The sequence below is a fragment of the Perca fluviatilis genome, chromosome 20, assembly GCF_010015445.1.
Source record: "Perca fluviatilis chromosome 20, GENO_Pfluv_1.0, whole genome shotgun sequence".
Taxonomy (NCBI): Eukaryota; Metazoa; Chordata; class Actinopteri; order Perciformes; family Percidae; genus Perca; species Perca fluviatilis.
This window is the reverse complement of record NC_053131.1, coordinates 1,546,447-1,569,855: the sequence shown is the minus strand read 5'-3', so window position 1 is coordinate 1,569,855 and position 23,409 is coordinate 1,546,447. Positions and strand designations below refer to the sequence as shown.

General features: G+C 42.8%; 1 long non-coding RNA gene, 11 other non-coding genes and 9 pseudogenes across 12 annotated transcripts in view; 20 read left to right on the top strand and 1 right to left on the bottom strand.

Moving 5' to 3' along the window:
• The window catches only part of LOC120550126, a 119-nt gene extending 14 nt beyond the window's left edge, over window positions 1-105 (top strand). The window contains exon 1 of the ribosomal RNA XR_005637602.1: window positions 1-105. This exon is cut by the window's left edge and continues 14 nt beyond it. This is a non-coding gene — a ribosomal RNA (5S ribosomal RNA).
• Window positions 106-209: 104 nt separating this feature from the next.
• LOC120550398 lies at window positions 210-328 on the top strand (annotated as a pseudogene).
• Window positions 329-432: 104 nt separating this feature from the next.
• Window positions 433-551, top strand: LOC120550393. The gene has a single exon (XR_005637724.1). It is a non-coding gene; the product is annotated as a 5S ribosomal RNA (ribosomal RNA).
• Window positions 552-655: 104 nt separating this feature from the next.
• On the top strand, window positions 656-774 carry LOC120550003. Its single transcript, XR_005637495.1, has one exon. It is a non-coding gene; the product is annotated as a 5S ribosomal RNA (ribosomal RNA).
• A 324-nt stretch (window positions 775-1,098) lies between these two features.
• On the top strand, window positions 1,099-1,217 carry LOC120550235. The gene has a single exon (XR_005637706.1). It is a non-coding gene; the product is annotated as a 5S ribosomal RNA (ribosomal RNA).
• Window positions 1,218-1,321: 104 nt separating this feature from the next.
• LOC120550257 lies at window positions 1,322-1,440 on the top strand (annotated as a pseudogene).
• A 104-nt stretch (window positions 1,441-1,544) lies between these two features.
• Window positions 1,545-1,663, top strand: LOC120550226. The gene has a single exon (XR_005637697.1). It is a non-coding gene; the product is annotated as a 5S ribosomal RNA (ribosomal RNA).
• A 104-nt stretch (window positions 1,664-1,767) lies between these two features.
• Window positions 1,768-1,886, top strand: LOC120550263 (annotated as a pseudogene).
• Window positions 1,887-1,990: 104 nt separating this feature from the next.
• On the top strand, window positions 1,991-2,109 carry LOC120550001. The gene has a single exon (XR_005637493.1). It is a non-coding gene; the product is annotated as a 5S ribosomal RNA (ribosomal RNA).
• Window positions 2,110-2,217: 108 nt separating this feature from the next.
• Window positions 2,218-2,332, top strand: LOC120549963 (annotated as a pseudogene).
• A 104-nt stretch (window positions 2,333-2,436) lies between these two features.
• LOC120550220 lies at window positions 2,437-2,554 on the top strand. The gene has a single exon (XR_005637692.1). It is a non-coding gene; the product is annotated as a 5S ribosomal RNA (ribosomal RNA).
• Window positions 2,555-2,658: 104 nt separating this feature from the next.
• On the top strand, window positions 2,659-2,777 carry LOC120550228. Its single transcript, XR_005637699.1, has one exon. It is a non-coding gene; the product is annotated as a 5S ribosomal RNA (ribosomal RNA).
• Window positions 2,778-2,881: 104 nt separating this feature from the next.
• Window positions 2,882-3,000, top strand: LOC120550180. Its single transcript, XR_005637654.1, has one exon. It is a non-coding gene; the product is annotated as a 5S ribosomal RNA (ribosomal RNA).
• Window positions 3,001-3,104: 104 nt separating this feature from the next.
• On the top strand, window positions 3,105-3,223 carry LOC120550322 (annotated as a pseudogene).
• Window positions 3,224-3,327: 104 nt separating this feature from the next.
• Window positions 3,328-3,446, top strand: LOC120550471 (annotated as a pseudogene).
• A 104-nt stretch (window positions 3,447-3,550) lies between these two features.
• Window positions 3,551-3,668, top strand: LOC120550127. The gene has a single exon (XR_005637603.1). It is a non-coding gene; the product is annotated as a 5S ribosomal RNA (ribosomal RNA).
• A 104-nt stretch (window positions 3,669-3,772) lies between these two features.
• On the top strand, window positions 3,773-3,889 carry LOC120550396 (annotated as a pseudogene).
• Window positions 3,890-3,993: 104 nt separating this feature from the next.
• LOC120549962 lies at window positions 3,994-4,102 on the top strand (annotated as a pseudogene).
• A 104-nt stretch (window positions 4,103-4,206) lies between these two features.
• On the top strand, window positions 4,207-4,325 carry LOC120550403 (annotated as a pseudogene).
• A 98-nt stretch (window positions 4,326-4,423) lies between these two features.
• LOC120550173 lies at window positions 4,424-4,542 on the top strand. Its single transcript, XR_005637648.1, has one exon. It is a non-coding gene; the product is annotated as a 5S ribosomal RNA (ribosomal RNA).
• Window positions 4,543-10,166: 5,624 nt separating this feature from the next.
• Window positions 10,167-10,534, bottom strand: LOC120548773. Its single transcript, XR_005637279.1, has 3 exons — window positions 10,488-10,534; window positions 10,350-10,415; window positions 10,167-10,255 (listed from the first exon to the last, which is right to left on the bottom strand). It is a non-coding gene; the product is annotated as an uncharacterized LOC120548773 (long non-coding RNA).
• Window positions 10,535-23,409: the final 12,875 nt, after the last annotated feature.

Genomic DNA, 23,409 nt, shown 5'->3' with positions numbered 1-23,409 from the left:
CACCCTGAATACGCCCGATCTCGTTTGATCTCGGAAGCTAAGCAAGGTAGGGCCGGGTCAGTACTTGGATGGGAGACTGCCTGGGAATACCCGGTGCTGTAAGCTTTTTATTCTACACTTTCAACAGCAGGGTCTCTGCTCCTAATTTATACCACAAGTGTCATTGCATTTTACCATCTATAAATAGCCTGTTTTCACCTGCTCTAGTGGCTTATGGCCATTCCACACTGAACAGGCCGGATCTCGTCTGATCTTGGAAGCTAAGCCGAGTAGGGCCGGGTCAGTACTTGGATGGGAGACTGCCTGGGAATACCCGGTGCTGTAAGCTTTTTATTCTACACTTTCAACAGCAGGGGCTCTACTCCTAATTTATACCACAAGTGTCATTGCATTTTACCATCTATAAATATCTTGTTTTCACCTGCTCTAATGGCTTACGGCCATACCACCCTGAACACGCCCGATCTCGTTTGATCTCGGAAGCTAAGCAAGGTAGGGCCGGGTCAGTACTTGGATGGGAGACTGCCTGGGAATACCCGGTGCTGTAAGCTTTTTATTCCCATTGTACAACAGCAGGGGCTATGCTCCTTCTATATACCACAAGTATACTTGCATTTTACCATGTATAAATACCTTGTGTTCACCTACTCTAATGGCTTACGGCCATACCACCGTGAACATGCCCGATCTCGTTTGATCTCGGAAGCTAAGCAAGGTAGGGCCGGGTCAGTACTTGGATGGGAGACTGCCTGGGAATACCCGGTGCTGTAAGCTTTTTATTCTACACTTTCAACAGCAGGGTCTGTGCTCCTAATTTATACCACAAGTGTCTTTGCATTTTACCATCTATAAATATCTTGTTTTCACCTTGCTCTAACTACGGCCATACCACCGTGAACACCGCTTTGCGCTCGTTTGATCTCGAGCTAAGCAAGGTAGGGCCGGGTCAATACTTGGATGGGAGTCTACCTGGGAATACCCGGTGCTGTAAGCTGTTTATTACCATTTTACAACAGCAGGAGCTATGCTCCTTCTATATACCACAAGTATACTTGCATTTTACCATCTATAAATATCTAGTTTTCACCTTCTTTAATGGCTTACGGCCATACCACCCTGAATACGCCCGATCTCGTTTGATCTCGGAAGCTTGGCAAGGTAGGGCCGGGTCAGTACTTGGATGGGAGACTGCCTGGGAAGACCCGGTGCTGTAAGCTTTTTATTCCCATTGTACAACAGCAGGGGCTATGCTCCTTCTATATACCACAAGTATACTTGCATTTTACCATGTATAAATACCTTGTGTTCACCTACTCTAACGGCTTACGGCCATACCACCGTGAACACGCAGGATCCCGTTTGATCTCGGAAGCTAAGCAAAGTAGGGCCGGGTCAGTACTTGGATGGGAGACTGCCTGGGAATACCCGGTGCTGTAAGCTTTTTATTCTACACTTTCAACAGCAGGTTCTGTGCTCCTAATTTATACCACAAGTGTCTTTGCATTTTACCATCTATAAATATCTTGTTTTCACCTGCTCTAATGGCTTACGGCCATACCAACGTGAATACGCCCGATCTCGTTTGATCTCGGAAGCTAAGCAAGGTAGGGCCGGGTCAGTACTTGGATGGGAGACTGCCTGGGAATACCCTGTGCTGTAAGCTTTTTATTCTACACTTTCAACAGCAGGGGCTCTACTCCTAATTTATACCACAAGTGTAATTGAATTTTACCATCGCTAAATAACTTGTGTTCACATGCTCTAATGGCTTACGGCCATACCACCCTGAACATGCCCGATCTCATCTGATCTCGGAAGCTAAGCAGAGTAGGGCTGGGTCAGAACTTGGATGGGACACTGCCTGGGAATACCCGGTGCTGTAAGCTTTTTATTCCCATTGTACAACAGCAGGGGCTATGCTCCATCTATATACCACAAGTATACTTGCATTTTACCATGTATAAATACCTTGTGTTCACCTACTCTAATGGCTTACGGCCATACCACCGTGAACATGCCCGATCTCGTTTGATCTCGGAAGCTAAGCAAGGTAGGGCCGGGTCAGTACTTGGATGGGAGACTGCCTGGGAATACCCGGTGCTGTAAGCTTTTATTCTACACTTTCAACAGCAGGGTATGTGCTCCTAATTTATACCACAAGTGTCTTTGCATTTTACCATCTTTAAATATCTTGTTTTCACCTGCTGTAATGGCTGCGCATACCGCCGCCACGTGAACACGCCGATCTCGTTTGATCTCGGAAGCTAAGCAAGGTAGGGCCGGGTCAGTACTTGGATGGGAGACTGCCTGGGAATACCCGGTGCTGTAAGCTGTTTATTACCATTTTACAACAGCAGGGGCTATGCTCCTTCTATATACCACAAGTATACTTGCATTTTACCATGTATAAATACCTTGTGTTCACCTACTCTAATGGCTTACGGCCATACCACCCGTGAACACCCGATCTCGTTTGATCTCGGAAGCTAAGCAAGGTAGGGCCGGGTCAGTACTTGGATGGGAGACTGCCTGGGAATACCCGGTGCTGTAAGCTGTTTATTACCATTTTACAACAGCAGGGGCTCTGCTTCTTGTTTATACCACAAGTGTAATTGCATTTTACCATCTATAAATATCTTGTTTTCACCTTCTTTAATGGCTTACGGCCATACCACCCTGAACACGCCCGATCTCGTTTGATCTCGGAAGCTAAGCAAGGTAGGGCTGGGTCAGTATTTTGATGGGAGACTAACTGAGAATACCCGGTGCTGTAAGCTTTTTATTCTACACTTTCAACAGCAGGGTCTCTGCTCCTAATTTATACCAGAAGTGTCATTGCATTTTACCATCTATAAATATCTTGTTTTCACCTGCCCTAATGGCTTATGGCCATACCACCCTGAACACGCCCGATCTCGTTTGATCTCGGTAGCTAAGCAAGGTAGGGTCGGGTCAGTACTTGGATGGGAGACTGCCTGGGAATACCCGGTGCTGTAAGCTGTTTATTACCATTTTACAACAGCAGGGGCTATGCTCCTTCTATATACCACAAGTATACTTGCATTTTACCATGTATAAATACCTTGTGTTCACCTATTCTAATGGCTTACGGCCATAACACCCTGAACACGCCCGATCTCGTTTGATCTCGTTAGCTAAGCAAGGTAGGGTCGGGTCAGTACTTGGATGGGAGACTGCCTGGGAATACCCGGTGCTGTAAGCTGTTTATCACCATTTTACAACAGCAGGGGCTATGCTCCTTCTATATACCACAAGTATACTTGCATTTTACCATGTATAAATACCTTGTGTTCACCTACTCTAATGGCTTACGACGCCTACCACCGTGGAACGCCCGATCTCGTTTGATCTCCGAAGCTAAGCAAGGTAGGGCCGGGTCAGTACTTGGATGGGAGACTGCCTGGGAATACCCGGTGCTGTAAGCTGTTTATTACCATTTTACAACAGCAGGGGCTCTGCTTCTTGTTTATACCACAAGTGTAATTGCATTTTACCATCTATAAATATCTTGTGTTCACCTACTCTAATGGCTTACGGCCATACCACCGTGAAACGCCCGATCTCGTTTGATCTCGGAAGCTAAGCAAGGTAGGGCCGGGTCAGTACTTGGATGGGAGACTGCCTGGGAATACCCGGTGCTGTAAGCTGTTTATTACCATTTTACAACAGCAGGGGCTATGCTCCTTCTATATACCACAAGTATACTTGCATTTTACCATGTATAAATACCTTGTGTTCACCTACTCTAATGGCTTACGGCCATACCGTGAACCGCGCCCGATCTCGTTTGATCTCGGTAGCTAAGCAAGGTAGGGTCGGGTCAGTACTTGGATGGGAGACTGCCTGGGAATACCCGGTGCTGTAAGCTGTTTATTACCATTTTACAACAGCAGGGTCTCTGCTCCTAATTGATACCACAAGCGTAATTGAATTTTACCATCTCTAAATAACTTGTGTTCACATGATCTATTGGCTTACGGCCATACAACCCTGAACACCTCTGATCTCGGAAGCTAAGCAAGGTAGGGCTGGGTCAGTACTTGGATGGGAGATTGCCTGGGAATACCCGGTGCTGTAAGCTTTTTATTCTACACTTTCGACAGCAGGGTCTCTGCTCCTAATTTATACCACAAGTGTCATTGCATTTTACCATCTATAAATAGCCTGTTTTCACCTGCTTTAGTGGCTTATGGCCATTCCACACTGAACAGGCCGGATCTCGTCTGATCTTGGAAGCTAAGCAGAGTAGGGCTGGGTCAGTACTTGGATGGGAGACTACCTTGGAATACCTGGTGCTGTAAGCTTTATGTTCCGGTTTTACAACAGCAGGGGCTCTGCTCCTTATTTATACCACAAGCGTAATTGACCATCTCTAAATAACTTGTGTTCACATGCTCTAATGGCTTACGGCCATACCACCCTGAACGTGCCCGATCTCGTTTGATCTCGGAAGCTAAGCAAGGTAGGGCGGGGTCAGTACTTGGATGGGAGACTGCCTGGGAATACCCGGTGCTGTAAGCTTTTTATTCTACACTTTCAACAGCAGGGTCTGTGCTCCTAATTTATACCACAAGTGTAGTTGCATTTTACCATCTATAAATACCTTGTGTTCACATGCTCTAATGGCTTACGGCCATACCACCCTGAAATCTCGCGAGGAAGTGGAGACTGTGGGCGTTTCTCAATACCAAGAATGCAAAGTACGGACTTGTGTTCTTGGAGAGAACGTTCTTGCTGGTTGTTCTTGGAAGAATTAACTCGCAAGTTAACAAGCACAGAAAACACGGTTAACAGTTTGAGACGATGCCTTCTTCCTGTTATTGCTCAACACCCCCAGCACAGAGGCTACCTGCAAGGCTCCAAAATACCAGCTAGAAATAAAAACCACAACAATATAACCACTTTGTATTAAAACAATCTCCGGACAAGAAAACCTCATAATGCTACAACTATTGCAATAATATTGAAAAATAAAACTAATTGAGCTTTAATTTTATTGTTTATGGTTTAGCTCAAAGACCCCTAACTTATTCAAAAGAGTGGAACGGGATCCCTACTATTATTAGCATATAAGTTTAAGTCAGTTTAAATAAAAAAATAAGTAGGCATATGCACTGGTGTGTCCTATGTGTTCCTATTAGTGTTATGTGGAATTATCATTTCTATATTATTGTAGTGCACTGTATATGCCCAGGGAAATGGAAATTAGCAATTCAAATTATAAAGGTTGGTGTCTCCCCTTTAGTCTACATAACATGTCATAGCATGTTACCACTTTATGTACCACTGTTTATTTATCATAAAGACTGAAACTCAACTTCTAATAAATCAGAAAACAAATACACAAAAAATATGAACAAAATACAAAATCTAATGTAGGCTAATATACAGTCTATCTATGGTATATCTCTCCTCTGCCTGCTTCGCTGTGTGTGTGTGTGTGTGTGTGTGTGTGCTTGTTGAGTTTAACTCCGAAAAGACAGTTAACCACGTGTTGTGATATTTAAACAAACGATCCGAAACGGCGAAATAAAAGCCTCTTATTTACGGGACCGGTCTAAAAGACCTCCGTCTTACAGCGGGATCTCCGAGTGTGACTGTCCGAGCGCTGAGCGTCATTTTATGGAGCTCCGAAAACTCCGAAAACATTCGAGCAAATTGTCAATTTGGCAAAGATTTTCGCAAGACTGCCTATATTCGAAATATAAACCGTTCATTTCTCGCCTAAAATGTTCTCAGAAGTGAATTTATTGATGAATTAGATGGCGAAAATTGTTAAAATTGTCCCGTTTTTGGGCTGTCTATGTACTGGAAATCCAACCATCATTGAATGCCGAAATGAATGTTGGGATACAGGTGCTGCGAAGTTCATACAAGTTATCAACCGATGTATCCTTGGTAAATGGGCGTGTCAAGAATACATCCGGGAATTTTAACTGTTCTTGGCGAAATGCGAACTTGTGTATTGGGACAGTACTTTGGCAACACGAGATGACGTTTCACAGGGACACAAGCACACAAGTCAATAGAAGAACACAGATTGGGAAACGCCCTGTGTTTGTGTGTGGGTGAAAGAAATCGAAGAAAAAAAAAAAAGAGGAGTTTTGTGGTGTATTTTGTTTGTTTCTTTAGCCCCCTTGCAGTGTTAGACTGCTTGGGGGACTTTTTTTGCCTGCTGGTGAGTGTGTTTAGAATTGAGAAGTGAGCATGACTTGTGTGAATGAGAGTAGCGGACCGACCAACCCGGAAATGACCACAGCGAACAACAACGACGACGGCAAGCCACCGAGGAATGGACGGACTGCAATGGCTTTGACCCCAGCAATGGCAGGACTACCCACCATGGCTTCTGACCCACCGATTGGAAGATTTCCCCCAAAGGTAACCGACCCACAGCCTGGCAGAGACACTCCGACGGAGATAAAGAGAGCCGCCGATGTGCGGCCCATCATGGCGGCGGAGCCGCGAGGCAAAGCGCCACAGACGGCTGCAAATAGTGATATTTTGACGGGGGAAAAGGAGGAGAGGAGGCGTCACCAGCTGTTGGAGGTGCCACGGGAGGAGGAGACCGAGCCAGGGACGGATAAAGATGAGCGACGTGAGGTACAATACGATAAAAAACTCACGATAAATGTGGAGCTTTTGGGTGAGGAAGCTGTCCCTACAGTAGAACTATTGCAGGGTGTGAAACTCATGTGTGGGGGACTGCTGGCGTGCAGTGGTCTTGGGCAACGTAAATTTGAAATGACTTTGAGTACACTGGCAGGGAAGAAAAAACTTTTGGATGGATTTAAAATTGGAACCACCAGTGTTGTGGCTCGGGACCTTTGTAATGACGAGCAGGTAGTTTCTTTCTTAAACCTGCCAGCCTACATCACCGATGCAGAAATATGTGAAAAGCTGGCGTCCTGGGGAGTGTCTGCGGTGTCAACTATACGGAGGAGGATGTGGCCAGGGACCCAAATTGCAGACGGTACCAGGTTTGTGAAGGTTCGCTTCACGTCTGAAGTTCAATCTCTGCCGTACTCGACTAGATTCATGACAGCGATGGGCACAGAATACTTTCGGGTCATCCATGACAGGCAGGTGAGAGTGTGCAGGATGTGCTTGCAGCCTGGACACATTCTCCGTGATTGCCCGGAGTTTTTGTGCCACAAATGTGGTATTCAGGGCCACTACGCTAGAAAGTGCACAACTGGGGTGAGTAAATGCAAAATATGTTATAATGTCATGGCCAAGTGTATTTGTAATAAGGATGATGAATCCTCTGAATGTAGTATGTCAGAGTCTGGGGGGGAGATGGCCTCAGCAGAGAGCGATTCAGATGCATGTATCAATCTTGAGGAGAGGAGTGTGCGTGTGCTGGGGGGCGTAAAAACCATAACACCAGCAGGCGCAGATAAATCTTTGAGCAGTGTAGACGGTACATTGGCAATGACGCGAAGCGTGGCGGCGGAGGGGAGTGTGCAACCTGCACATGTAGATCCTCTGCTGCAATCCGTGGGAGAGTCCGATTGCAGCCAGTCCACTGTATCTACTGATTCTGCAAGAGTACACTCTGTCTCGATGGTTGTAAATACTGTATTTGGGGCTGGGGCCACTGAACCTAACGGCTCTGACCAAGAAATGGAAGCCACGTCGTATATTTCGGCTAATCAAAGACAAAAAAGTGTGGCGAGAAAAGCAAAAAGAAGGAAAAAAATGTTGAAGCTACAAAAAGGCACTGACATGTTGACATTCTTTTCATTACTTTTTCCTATGTTGCTGTTGTTCTCACTTAATGCAAATGGCCTTAGATCCAGAGGTAAACTGCAACAGATTTTGGACTCTGAGAAAAGTGACATTTACTGTCTTCAAGAGACGAAGTGGGACAATGAGACATTGGAAAGCTACACGGTCGGATGGCAAGGCTCTGTTTTCACGAGCTGTGGGCCGAATTCGACAAGTGGAGTGGCTATATTTCTCAGACCGCACAAGGTCACTGATGTGAAGCTTGTATACAGCGATACGGAGGGAAGAGTATTGGTAATAGACTGTAAACATGACGATGTGTGCATACGTATTATTAATGTGTATGCGCAGAACGTAGAATCAGAGAGGAAGAAGTTCTTCCTCTCTCTGAAAAAATTGTATAGTATGAACATGATACTGTTAGGTGACTTTAATGTACGTATGTCTCCATGTGATGTTTCACGGAACAATGTATACAGAAGTGATACTAGTAGGGAGGAGCTTAAACGGCTCATGTCAGTATGTAGATTGTATGATGTCTGGAGAACAGCCTATCCTAGGTTAAGAACTTTCTCCAGACGGCAAGTAGTGTTGACTGTGTTAAAGCAGTCCAGAATTGATTATTGTTTTGCCTCGGTGGGTTTAACTCACCAGGCTGGTGTATAAGCCTAATGGGTGGAGCGACCACAGCTCTTTTTCTTGTGTTTTTGGGGATTTAGGTGTTAGAAAAGGAGGGGGTCTGTGGGTTTTTAACAACAGCCTTCTCCTTGACAAAACATTTGTGAAAAAAATAAATGATTATCTAGACTATGTTTTATGTGCGAGGGAATATAGTGTAAATGTGTGTCTTTGGTGGGAGGATGTAAAGGTCCAACTAAAGAAAAAAAGCATCCATTATAGTAAGGAGAAAAAATGGAAGGAGAGTCTTGCTGAGAAGCAGCTCCATATAGATCTGGAACTTGAAATGCACTGTTTAGACAGCATGGATGCAATAAGCACAGTTAAGTATGAACAAATACAGAAACAACTTGAAGTGCTAGAAATAAATCGCTGTAAAGGTGCTGCAATACGCAGCAAAGCTGTAAATATTGTAGATGGAGAGAAATGTACGGCTTACTTTCTGGGGCTAGAAAAGCGGCAGCAGCAGAGGTCTGAAATTTGTCAGCTCGTGACGGCTTCGGGAAGTGTAGTCTCCAAGATAGAAGACATATTGAGTCAGGTACAGACGTACTACAGGGGTTAAAGGGGTGATAGAATGATTATATAGGGTATTTCACACTGTTCCTTATAGTCTCCTAATGGGGTATGTAACATTGGTTGGGCTGAAAATGGCCTGGTTGATATTTTACTGGCCCTTATGCATCCCTGTGTTTTGGCCCTATTTGTAACAAGAGCTTTTCTTCCAAATATGGTATGGTCATGAATATTTAGATGAGCTGCGCGCTGATTGGTTGAGCGACTTGCCATACGCACATATATAACATGTACATGTCCTCAGTCTGTAGCCTACTTGCAATGATTTGGGAAAAAAAATAAATAAATAAAAAAAAAAAGTTAAAATATACAGCCCTTACAAAAATAATCTCCCTCTGTGGAGGGATGCCCAACACACACACTGTGGTACCATTTAGTGCAGGCGGTGCACTCAATCTGAAAGAGAAACACTACAAATGTTCAATAACTTTGTTATTCTGAGAGTTCACCCGGTGATTTGGAAGGTAACCTAAACATGGTGGATCCCAGTCTTCCAGTCAAGCGTTGGCATGCATCTGAAATATGCTACTTACCCAGTCATCTGTGTCAGCCCCTGAGCTCTCCTCCCCACAAGCCCGACACAGCTGGGACAAGTCATCTGTAAAATATGTTACAGGCAATGATGTAGTGTAACTCTAAAAACACATTTAAGTATACCTGGTAGAGTACTCCATACCTGTGTCATTCAACAAGGACATTTCCATGTCCAGTCTCAACTGTGTAACACCCTCCTGGTCCACAGGGTACTGCACAGCCTCACCTTTTAAGATCAGCTCTGCAAGCTAAAAACACTGTTAAGTTTAATAATGACATCGATGATTCATGGCCACATTAGATATTCACATTGTTACCTTGCACACAAACACTCCACATGATGTGGTGTCCTGCTGTTTGGGATGGGCAACAGTGGAGCATGTCCATTTCCCGATTGCCGGATAATGTTTCCGGACTAGGGCTCTACATAGAAAATGGAATGATTTTTTTTTCCAGTTTTAACTTAAGCCGTGTAAGATCTTTTAAATCCAAAGTGACTTAAATGTTAAAATGACTACACTGGGACAAGCTAATGTTAGCCTAGGTAAACAATCACAAGTGCTTTGTCCCTCCCTCAATATTATCCAAAGTGAGAACTTGATCATTAAAGCTGGTATTTTACCCACCTTGTCACATCCCTGCAATGATCCATTTGTTGTTGCGTGGCCCCAAATGGATCCAAGTACAAGCACCTCTTCTCCTTGAGATACATGATCTATGGAAATGTAGTTACAAATTATAACAACCCCTTGTACACCAGCTGTTGTCATAGTTTTTATCTGAATCTGTTAACATTTAAGATAGCTTACAATGAGCGTCCAGTGTCCCTGGTGGCAAACGGCTCCAGCAGCCACATCATGTTTCAGAAGGTCAAGCTAAGAACAAACACATTATACTCACATCTCCATTTCAGATGATATACTGAAGAGGTAAAACATCCTACTTACCCTTCTGAAACATTTTTGAGAGCCCTGCCAGACCTCAGTCATTGTATAGGTGTCAATAATTCTTGCCCCCGTTGTACGGCCCACAATGCATAGGTATGCATTCACAACCTATAAGTACAAGACTGAACTGTGATCCACGGTTTTTTACTACTGAAAGAGATTTATCAGGAAACAACAAAGTACCTCTGACTCCAACTCCTTTCCTGGTGCCAGGTCCATCATATTTTCGGAATAAACTTTGTATGGCCCAGCCTTTGACCACAAGGTCTCTTTACGACCTCCTGCCCATAGGTCTCTGATTACTGTAAAATATCAATGACAATCAGTTACTTCTGAAATTCATAATTTAGGGTGTACTTTGTAGAGGTTTACTCACACATTTCTGCATTTTCTGGAGCTTCTGGAATGGAAATGGATGTTCCTTCAGTGGTTTTTGTGCTGTGTATGTGTGCATGTTGTGAAGTGCATGTTTGTGTGCTGTGTATGTGTGCATGTTGGGATGGGCCAGCCACGGTTGAAGGATCCAATTTTCTTAGTTTTGCAGGAATCCTCTCCTCTGGGAGGACATAAGGTGCCAAAAGGTCTATGTTGCTGCAAACCGTTTTCTTTCCCTTAAATGGCACAAGGTCAGCAATATTTCCCTGCAGTTTTGCAATTTTGAAGGGCCCCAGCATATTGGATTCTTGCTTGCACCCTTTCCTTAGCTCCCGTTTCATATTTTTCAGGAGAACCAAATCCCCCACTTTAAAGTGGTCCTCCTGTCCCCTCTCCTGTTTCCTTTTTTGAACCTTGTCTTGGCTTTTTTTGACATTGTGCTTCACTTCTTCATATGCGGAGTCTTGGTTGCGTATGCCTTCTGAGGTCTCCTCCATACAGAGCAGCCTGTGTACTTTGTCATGTGTGACCTGCCACAAATCACAGAAAGTAGAGTAGAATACATACTAACATACATACATACTAACATACATACATACTAACATACATACATACATACATACATACATACATACATGAATCTTACTTCATATTCTTCAGTCACCTCTGAGGGGTACCTCGCCTCCCTCCCAAACATCAAAAAGTATGGACTATACTTCGTGGTGAGCTGGCATAAAAAAAAAAAAAAAATATAAGAGAACTTGGGTTCAATTTTACAATAAAGATGCTCTGCTGGGAACTGCTAAAACATGTTGTGTAATGACAGCACAAATGCGTTCAGGTATTAAAAAAAAAAAAAAAACCTCTGTATTCTGCCATTCAATTTTTCCACAAGGCCATTAGTCTGTGGATGGTAAGGGGAGCAGAGGCTTCTTTTGATGCCCAGCTTCTGGCATAACCCATAGTTGACCTTGAAAATGGGACACATTAAGTCAGCACAGCACTAAGTGTTATTACATACTGGGGGACACATAAAGCATCGTTACTGTACCATGTTGCAAAACTCTGAGCCCTGATCTGTTAGCAGTCTAGCTGGTGCACCAAATTTGTAAAAGAAATCAACAATACAATTTGACACCTCGACTGCAGTTTTGCTTTTGAGTGGGTAGGCTTCTGCCCATTTGGTGAAATAATCAACCATGACACATATGTACTGATTACCACCATCTGCTAGAGTAAGTTTACCCACCAGATCCATCCCAACAAGTTCCAGAGGCTGTGAAACCTGAGAAAAAAAAAATTATAAAATGAAGAAATGAGAAGGATATCAATAAAGTTTTAAAAAAAGTGAGTGTATAGCATAATTTCCTTTACCTCTATTGGATTGTATTGGGCCTTTTCTTTAATATGTGCTCTCCTTAACTGGCACTGATGACACTGAGAAACCTAAAATACACAAATATTTAAGAATGATGATCATTGAAAAACATTTTAGGGTTACATCCACAGACAGGCCTTGTACATTTGCAATGTAATACACAGTACAATCCCTGGTGCTGTATGACAGGAATGCGCGTAGACAGAAAACCATCACTAATAATTATGTGTAAAGTACACGATACAGTTGATGTGTGTATTCCACCTCAACATTTTGAGGATACCAACTCACCCACTTGCGAACGTCCTCCTCCATTCCAGGCCAGTAGTAGCGGGTGATTATAGCACTGTGGGTTTTCTCTACTCCACAGTGCCCACCAATCTTGCTACAATGAAACTCCTCAAAAATGGAATTGGCCTCTTCTGCAGTTAGTACAACGTTGGCCAGGTGCTGTGACTGGTTTCTTTTTCGCCTGCATATATAGTACAGGTCTCTATCTGGTGTTTAAATGTCATATTAGATTTACTTGGAGTTGTAGCATAACAGATTATCATGAAGTTCTGCAGTGCATAATGCATGTTTCCTCACCCTTTATCCTGAAGGTTTCAGCTCTTCTCTTGATGACATACTTCTCCATGCTGGTTAATCCTTCAGGATACTTGTTATGGAGTTTGAGATCCAGCACCTCTTGAACAATTTTCGGATCCATCTTTGTGGCCCTACCTCCACCTGTCTGACCTACCTCCACCTGTCTGACCTACCTCCACCTGTCTGACCTCCCTCCACCTGTCTGACCTCCCTCCCCTCCCTCCACCTGTCTGACCTCCCTCCACCTGTCTGACCTACCTCCACCTGTCTGACCTACCTCCACCTGTCTGACCTACCTCCTGCTCACCCTAAACTCTTCACCAACACACAAACAAGCAAATACAAGACAATACACAGAGACAAACACGCACAACAAACCTACAAGACCAGCCTCTCACAAACACACTTCAATTAGTCACACACTATCACTCCCAAGACTACCACTCTAAACACTCAGTCACACACTATCACTCACAAGACTACCACTCTTACACTAAACACTCAGTTACACACTATCACTCTTTTGACTACTTATTTTAGCTCACTGTCGACTATCTATCCAACCTACTCAAAAACCCACAAAATACTGACATGCAACTCAGATCTTTATAGTCTACCCCTCACCCTGATTGTAGTTGCTACAGCTGTGCATCCACTTGGTGCAAAATCAATTACACTTGTGTTTTATTTGGATGAAAGTGTGTATAGATCAAGCTTAAGAAATTATAGAGTAATATAATAATAGTTTTTCATTACGCTTTTTGCCATTAATTAATTCATGTTTAAAGTCTTAAGTTATTATGTTGTCACATGAACCAAACCGTTCAAAGTTCCGTATCAACAGCTGAAGAGAGCCAGTGAATGCGGGAATAAGAGAGAGAAGGGATGACATGCATCAAATTGTTTTTTCCTTCAGACACAGTATTGGGTCAAAGTATTTCCTTATGAAATAAGACGATCTTGCATTGCATATTCAGCTTGATTTGGTGCACGATGTTGACGTGTGAAAACTATGGTTTTGTTTTTTACACCACAGCTGCTGTGGTGCCCATGTTACATAATTATTAGATATTTGTAGGTCTTAATGAAACTAGATCAGAGAGCGTATAGGCGTCGACGGTAATTGTGACACAAGTTAATCTGGGCGCACTGCGCTCTGTTTTACTAATTTCAGAGGTCTTCACTCTGTGTTCGAGCTGCGGCGTCAACAAACATCTCAGACTGTTTAATGTGTTTGTAATAAGTTTATTTAAACAGGATTATGACACAAATAACAATGACAACCTGAACATTTGAGCGATTTATTGACGTTTGCAGTATTTCAAACAGGCTTCGATATGGTCTACGTTGTCAGTCTTCGTTTTGCAACGGCATTACAAGTTCATTCAGTGACAGTAGGCTACAAAATGAATTGAGTGACAAGAAAAGACATCTGTTTATATTTCAATACAGCCTGTCAGTAAAACATTAAGATACATATGAGGTTTTACACCCAGCTGAACGCAGCGTGGAAACAGTTCAGCTGTGGCAAAATGTGCGATCCGCTCAGATTAAGTTGTGATCCTACATCTGTAGGCATATCAATAGCAATGCAATTATATTTCTGTAGGCTACGTAGATGTGTTATGTTAAGCTACAACCTCTTCGCAACCACATTTTTTAATATTCATTATGCCTGTACTCATTAACACTTTATTCCGTTTTGGGGGTAAAAATTAAACGTACGTCAGTCATGCGCAAACGTGATCATTTATCATTGTTATTAATAGGCCTATCTCAGCACAAACAGTCTCTTCAACCTGGGCCGCAAGTCAACTGATTAGTTCTGTTTAATTTCATATGACCCATATTAGGAATCTGAAACAGCAACATGAATGTTATTAAACTGTCTCGAGTACATCAAAGCACATACCATAATGACCATGTTGTGTCGTCAAAGTAGGCCAACAAATTATGTGTGGGATAAATAAAAGTCAAAGTGTGAAAAAATAAGCTTTTAAATGTTCTTCACTTCAAATCACAAGACTTTTGCTGCAACTCACTTTAACTTATCCGAGACTAAGATAACACTAAGTCGCCCGAGAGAAAACAAGGAGCAGCACTTTGCTACAAAACATCCAATGGCTATATGGTCATAACAATAGTGTATAGGCTACTATAAGACAAAAAGCGCGATTCTGGGTCGACACAGACATAAATTAAACACAACTATAGTCAGTTGACGCATGACTGACGTGTTTCATTTTTACTCCCAAAACGGAATAAAGTGTTAAGTCTCATGCCAGTTTGTTGTACATCAGTAAGGTTTCGGTATGTGAGGCAAATATGAACTATACTTTACAGTTTCTAGGTTTGCATTTGCCCATGTTAAATTGTGATATCACCAGTTAACATGGGCGTATATTTCTCTCATATGTTAACCTGTGTTAATTTAGACTAAGAGTCTAATATATAGATAGAAATCACAAAATCATTTCAGCGGTGTGTAGTGTAGTGGTATAGATGATGTGTAAGATAGTCTGTCCATTTTATTTGTCCATGACATCGAAGGTTCGAATCCCAGCAAGATCCCAGCGTTTTTTCGTTTTATTTTTTATTTTTTTCGTTCATACAGTATGTGTCGTATTTGTGTGGATAATGCTTAAACGGACATGTATGTGTAAGTGCTACTGCAGTTGAGTTTTCTAATATGACAAAACAGCCTTTAAAGATTTCAAATTCCCACACATTTTGCATGACATTATGTGATGGGGTAAAAATGAATAACAGATTAACATGAAACTTCCCCAGCTAATTACTTACATTGAGACATATATTTTTCCTACAATGAATCATATCCCAGTTTGCTTACATTGTAGATACAGTGTTGTTTTAATGCTGAAGTGTTTACTGATGTAAATTCACAAGTCGATCTGGGTGTCTCCGTGGCTTGCAGCAAGACAGAGACACAGTCGCCAGACAACGGATGATATTTCGCAACGACAACGGCTAGTGTTTGCATGAATGTCTGTCGGGACCAGAATTAATGCTCAGCAACTCGTTTCTATCGTCAAGTTTCACAAGACACCGACAAATTAATGTAAAATAGAGGCGAAGCTATAAGAATGTTTATTTCCTGGTTAGTCGGGAATGGGTCCTGAAAGGCCACGCCTACACCACATCTGCCTCTATCACCAGTTAATTCAAAAACCAGTTAAACCGAAACACCGGCCTCTACCAGGGACCAGGGCGGAGAAGGTATTTGAGATAGGGCTTTGACTCCGAACTTCGTTATTCGAATATAATTCGAATATTTAAAAAAATAATGATATTCGAACGAATATTAGCTAACCCTTAATATTCGAACCTGTTATGGGCATTATTTTTTGTAAATGAGTTTGCTTGTAAAGTTGTTTTCAGTTCAGATTCCGAGGCTTTTTCACGCATTTCAAAATGTAACTACACGTCGCGGCGACGCACGTCTCTCGGCCGTGGCTCGGTAGCGGTGCATTCCCCCCTAATTCTCAAAGAAAGCAGGCTGGCCCAGGGCCAGGCCAGACCAGGCCAGGCCAGACCAGGGCCAGGCCAGCTCAGCGGCGTCTTTCTCCCGTCGCGTTCCGCTGTCTCTCCTACCTACACCGGCGCCGCACCCTGTCCCTCCTCCCCTTCCTACCTGCCTGCTCAGTGCTGCTGCACATGAGGAGAGAGCACAGAGGGGGGGGGGCTGCTCCTCAGTCACTCAACAGAAGAGAGAGGGGACTGTTTTGGGGCTACAGGAGAGAAATACATGGCGTGCTCGTTGGACAATACTGGCGACTCTTTTTTTATTTTACAGAAAGTCGCTGTCTTTTCTACAGAAAGTCGCCAGATTTGTCGCTAGTCGCTTTTGTGAAAAAAAGTCGCTAAGTTGACAGCACACTGTTTGTGTTTAATCCAGGGTCTGACTTAATTTTTTTTTTTAGACTGAAGGCATTTAATGGTCAAAATATTATTAATAAATATTCGAATATATTCGAATATTAATATTAATATAAAAACGAACTTCGAATATGATTTTTGGGCAAAAGTCAAAGCCCTAATATGAGAAAGATTTAACGGTGAAGATTCAAGCATTGTCTGACATTGAGGTGACTGCATTAGAAATCATGAAGATGATACAGTTTATGGCAGGGGGATTAATGGCTTTTAGAAGAATCTCCTTTAACGTGTATAAAGTCACTTTGAGTGATGAAAAAGGAAAACAAAACATTCTTCAAGGTTTGAAAGTTGACGATGTGAATTTTACCGGTCATGAACTAAGCCGTAGAGAAGTCATGGTGTCCTTTCTCCGACTACTAGCATACACCACAGACAAAGAGATTTACACAAAACTACAATTATGGGGTGTAACGCCAGTGTCACCGATAAAACAAAGGTACTGGCTGGGAACCAACGTGGCTGATGGGACCAGGTTTGTCCGAATCACGTTTGAGGGGTAAATTACATCCCTGCCATACTCTGCGAAATTTGAGACCTCAGAAGGAATGCAGTTTTACAGAGTCATCCATGACCACCAACAGAGAGTGTGCAGAATAGGTCTGCTTCCTGGACATGAGTTTAAAGATTGCGCCAGAGACTGCACGGCAATGGTGAGTAGATGTAAGATATGTCACAACAAAATGCTAGAATGTATCTGTAATGTAAGCGAGGTTGAGTCAGTTAATGCCTCCAGTATGGAGGGTGATATCATCCCTGAGATTAATGCTGGCAGCGAAGACTTGTTTGACAATAGTCAGTCAGGGTCATCTAATGAGAGTGATAATGATGAGACAATGGTTGATAAGGTTGTACAAAAAATGGTAACGTCGCATGCTGTAGAGGCAACTGTAGTAACAGGGCGGGCTAATCAGAGCACTGCTTATAACTTTGGATTGCCTCCAGATGGCCTGGAAAGAGATATGTTACTAAGAACAGAAACTCCTGCACGATATGGACTGGGAGAGAAGGGTGGGCTGCATCTTAGTGTGTCCTCTCCTTCATGGGAAGTTGGTTTGCCGGAGAGCTGTTTAAATGTACCTGAGAGCGTAATGCCTGGGGGGTCGACAGAACCGGTTGTGCAACTTCAGTTGAACCAAAATTCTGAATCACTCTCCCAAGACCCAGATCTGGGTATCGCGGTAGTGGCTGCAGGTCCCTGGCATCTAATAATAAGTGTAAGTCATATGGGAAGTGTGAAAAATGGGCTTCCCCGCCCACGTCCACACAGGATGGTGGCGACAAGGACACACTGAGATTGGGTGGTGATGGGATGAAGACACAGCCAACAGCCAATTTGGATTTGCAGGGAAAATGTAGATTTATTTACAGTGCTCTAAAATACGTCATCCAGCACTCTGTTAAAAAAAAAAAATCTCTTCTCTCAACAAGTTTCTGTATACAATCTCTCAGCAAGTTGACACCCTCCCGACTCTCTCTCAAGGCAGAAAAACCTGCGCTTTAAATAAGGCCCTTCAATTACACTAATTGGTAGAAACCAACATCACAGGGGGTTTTGTTATGTATAGTGATTCAGCAGATATTTGATCAAATCACACACATACATTGAAATATACTTCATACACCTCATGTACTCCTCATAATACTAATAACATTAATTTCCTGTAATTGAATAAGCATTGCATTACAATACAGCCCATAATTTTATACTGACACAATAGCTTTCCCCCGCTCAAATAAACCCTTTCCCCTGGCCCAAACAGGAAATAAAATAGCCATTGTCATGGGGCTCGTGTTCCTTGGGGAAACAAATTGCTGCGGGACCAGGAAAATGAAAGTCGGTGCTATCAGTGTAATGTTGGTGTTTGCGTGCACAATGTATGGATTAACAGAAAGAAATGTGTTATGGAGCAGAATCGACGGGTACCATGTCGTTCGCTATGTGGTTTACAGCTGTTTGGTGAGTAACTGAAAGTTGTGTAAATAAAGATTGCGCATGAATGAACCACGCTGCGGTTGCCGGCACCGCGTGTAGTTACAAACATTCGCCGCTACATATGTGTGTGCTTGTAAGCGCGTTTGTGCGTGTAGGATAAGGGGTCAGTTTAAATGTTGTGGAGCATGTCAGGTGAGTTGGGGGAAAGGAGGGGCTCTACCTTTTCACAGGAAGAAAGAGGGTTGCCAGAAAGAAGAAAGATCCGTACTAGCAGATACATTTGATCGTTTTGTGTTGATGTCATGTCTTACCTCACTCTAATGCTGTTGTTGGCTTCCCTAAACGCCAATGGGCTGCGCACAGAATCTAAATTGGTTTCAATTCTGTCTGCACTAACATTTGACATTCTGTGCCTACAGGAGACAAAGTGGGATGATGCAAAGGCCAGGGAAATGGGGAGGTTATGGACCATACCGTGTATGTATGTAATGGCACTAAAACGAAATGTGGGGTAGCTATCTTACTAAAGACAGATGTGGCTGACTAAGTGATTGTAACACATCAAGATACAGATGGACGATTGATTATTATAGACTGCCTTGTGCATCAGATGAACATTAGAATTATAAACATTTATGCACCAAACCTGGACAAGGAAAGACAATGTTTCATTAAAGGACTGAATCAGTGGTGTACTCCCAACACACTGATTTTTGGAGTTTTTAATGTGGTGCAAACGGATATGGACATTTCTGTGAATAATGTATTTAAGACTGATGTGAGCAGGAGAGAACTGCAACAACTGATGGTAAAAGGCAATATGTGTGACGTATGGAGAGCCTCCAATCCGAGTAAGAGTTTTTTTTCCAGAAAACAGGTGGTCAACAATATTCTGAGACAGTCCAGGATTGACTTGTGTGTTGCATCAGAATTGTTATGTAAAAATATTGACAAACAAAAATACGTACAAAATGTATGGAGTGATCATAGTACCTACTCGTGCTGCTTGCAATCTTTCACAGAAAGAAGAGGAGTGTGGTGTTTTAACAGCAGTCTTTTGAGTGATGTCCTTTTCAGAGGTGTAATGAATAAAATGTTGAAAGATGCAAATATAGAGATCTTTTTAAATGATGACATTTTGTTATGGTGGACTGAGTTGAAAAGTAGAATTTAAAAAGTTTGTATTTCATTTAGCAAAGCTCAAAAAATCAAAAATTTGGCTACAGAAAATTACATTAGAGAAGAACTACAAAAAGAAGCTAGTAGCCTTGATGATTTTGAGTCAAAGAATACGGAGCGGTATGTTTATTTGAGCTCAAAACTAGATAAACTGGAAGAAGCAAAATGTAGAGGTGCAGCTATTAGAGCTAAAGTCAAAAACCATCTCGAGGGGTGCAAGAGTCACGTGAGCATGCTGAAGAACATGGCCGCCTAGAACAGAGCTCCCAACAGAATAACCCGTAACCTCGAAATGTAAGAGATAGAACTTACTTTAAAGTGGTAAAAGTGTGATTGAGAACTTTCCTTTGGCACGGTGTAACACATATACGTTTTGGATGGCAACGGGGCAAAGCCAACGGCCCTCTAGAACGCTGCGAAGTAGGCCCAACGCTAACAATATGGCGGACATACAGGACGGCGACAAACAAGAAGAAGAAACTACCTTGGCTGGCCCAGGTGGTGATAAACGAAGCATGGATACAAGCGTCCTGTCTGCCATGCAAAACTCGCTCGGAAAAGCTATGGACGAGTTGGGCATGTTAGTAAGCTACTACTGGTATGGCAAGCTGATATTGACAAAGTTAAAAAGGACAATGCGGGCCTCCGCACCGATGTTAATGGCGTCATACAGCGTCTGGAAGCAGCGGAGAGTAGGATATCTGATTTGGAAGATGAGAACGTTGGCCTTCGGCAAATAGTGGAGATAAATGTCAAGAAGTGCTCAGTGCTTGAGGCGGCCCAGCAGGATGCCAACTATCGGGACAGGCGCCAGAATCTGGTTCTGGTTGGTTTGAAAGAGAAGTTGGAAGAGGGCAAACTGGAGATATGTGTGAGGAACATCATTGTCGAGGCTCTGGGCGTGCCAGTGAATCAAGCGCAACTACAGAGAGTGCATCGGGTCCCCGGTGGACCAGTGGTGGATGAAAATCGCTCACCGAGACCCATTGTCATCCGCTTCTTGTGCTTCTTGGAGAAGGAGAAAGTGTTCGCTACCGCTAAACGGAAGAATAGGGAAGGGCAAGGAGTGGAGTGGAAAGGGTGCAGGCTCTCTTTTTTCCAGGATCTACCACGGGAGTGGGCGGAGAGGAGGAAAAAGTTTTCGGAGGTGAGGGAAAAGTTGCACTCTTTGGAAGTGCGGTTTACAATGGCACCACCGGCACAAATGCGCTTCACCTGGAAAGGAAAGAGGATGAGATTTGATGACCATCGCAAAGCACTGGCATTTCTGAATAAAGAGGCTGCTGGAGCTGCCAGCGCCGGCGACGCACAGGATGGAGAACAAGAATGAATATGCCAAATGGTTGTTGGACTGTTGACAGGCTGCCTGATGACGGATATAGGCTACCCTGGCTCTGTTTCTACCTGAGACCTAAGGGAAAGTCTTGCTGAAACATGGACCAGTCTCATGGGAGGAGGGTATGTGTCCATACCGACCTGTGGGAAACGTTAATAGGTAAATGTCTATGTTCTAAGTTGGGGGGGTGTAAGCTTGTTTACTGTGAATGATAAACGGGGGCGGCACTGAGTTTCACCCAAGGGGGCTGTAGGTGGCAGTCCGGTGCCACCTGTTGGAAAGCATTTGCAAAAAGGATAGTAGTTCTGAATAATGGTGTGAGGGGGTTGGCGGGGGTTCTTTGGGTTGGTCATTGAACGCAACTCACGGACCAGTTGAGGTTTTTGTTTTTCCTTTCCTTCTCTTTAGGATAACAGGGAGGTAGGAGCAAGGTTTTTTTTTGTTGTTTTTTTTGCATCTATGGTTTTTAGGTGGATGGTTTTTTTTCCCACCCATGGATGTTATTTTCTTTCTTTCTTTTTCTTTTCTGGTTTTGTGGAAGAGTCCTTTGTGTGCAAAATGTGGGGCATATTATATGTTGATGTTTTATTTTTGTTTGGTAAGTTTGGCAGTTGGACAACACCCTAAATGGTTAGTATTAAGTGATATGATTGAGTATTTAATGTGTAGGCTTTGGATAACTCGATAGGATGGAGTATAAATGGGCTAAGATATGGCTAATTTGGTAAAGTTTATAAGCTGGAATATAAATGGTTCACATAACCCTGCTAAAAGGAAGAAATGTTTGTCCTATCTTAGATCTCAACAAGCAGATGTGGCTCTGCTACAGGAGACACATCTGGTGGATACAGAAATAGCTAAATTTAAGACTGGGTGGGTGGGACAGGTATACTATAGCTCTTATACTAGCAGTAAATGTGGGGTTGCAATACTTATACATAAAAATTTGAATTTTGTCATGTTGAGACAACATAAAGATAATGAAGGGAGGATAATTTGTGTTGAGGCTAAAATAAATGGAGTTAAAGTTAATATATGTAATATTTATGCCCCAAACAAAGAAGAGCCGGCCTTTTTTCATGAGGTTAATAAGATGATGGGGGGAATAGTGGACGGCCACACTATAATTTCTGGCGACTATAATCAGGTACAAGACGGGGTTTTAGATAAAACATTCTTCACAAATAGTATGCCGAGAGACAGAAAAGCCATACATTTAATGATGGGGGACTTGGGCCTCGTGGATATCTGGAGGCTAGTACATCCCAAAGATAGGGAATATACGTTTTATTCAAATGTGCATAAAAGTCACAGCCGCATAGATTATTTCCTGATATCCAATGACCTGGTAGAAGGGACGGTAGACTGTACAATTGGACCGATTGCATTAACAGATCATGCGGCTGTGCAATGGGGGGTGCATTTGGGTATAAACGTTATTAAATCGAATAGATGGAGGATGAATGTATCACTGCTTCAGGATGAAACTTTTGCCAATTTATTAGGGGAAGATCTTAAAATGTTTTTTGACACCAACATAGGATCAGTTGAGAGGTTAGGCTCAGTGTGGGAAGCCTCTAAGGCCTATATAAGAGGCAAGATAATAGCTCACTCGAGTAAGAAGAAGAAAGACAGTAAAAAACAATTGCTGGGATTGGAGACCCAGCTGAAGGCTGCAGAAAATAAACAATCCTGGATGACCTACAATTTTCTGATGTTAATCTCTAACAAAACTGAAGTTATTGTGCTGGGCCCTAAACACCTCCAAACTTCATTATCTAAAGATATAGCTACTCTGGATGGTATTGCCCTGGCCTCCAGCACTACTGTCAGAAATCTAGGGATTATTTTTGATCAGGATATATCCTTTAATGCCCATCTAAAACAAACCTCAAGAACAGCCTTTTTCCATCTTCGTAACATTGCCAAAATTTAGAATATCCTGTCTCAAAACGATGCTGAAAAACTAGTCCATGCATTCGTTACTTCCAGGCTGGACTATTGAAATTCCTACTGTCAGGTTGCTCAAATAAGTCCCTTAAGATTCTTCAGCTGATCCAGAATGCTGCAGCACATGTTCTGACAAGAACTAAGAAAAGAGATCATATTTGGAACCAGCTCCCAGTCTGGGTTCGGGGTGCAGACACCATCACCACTTTTTAGAGTAAACTGAAAA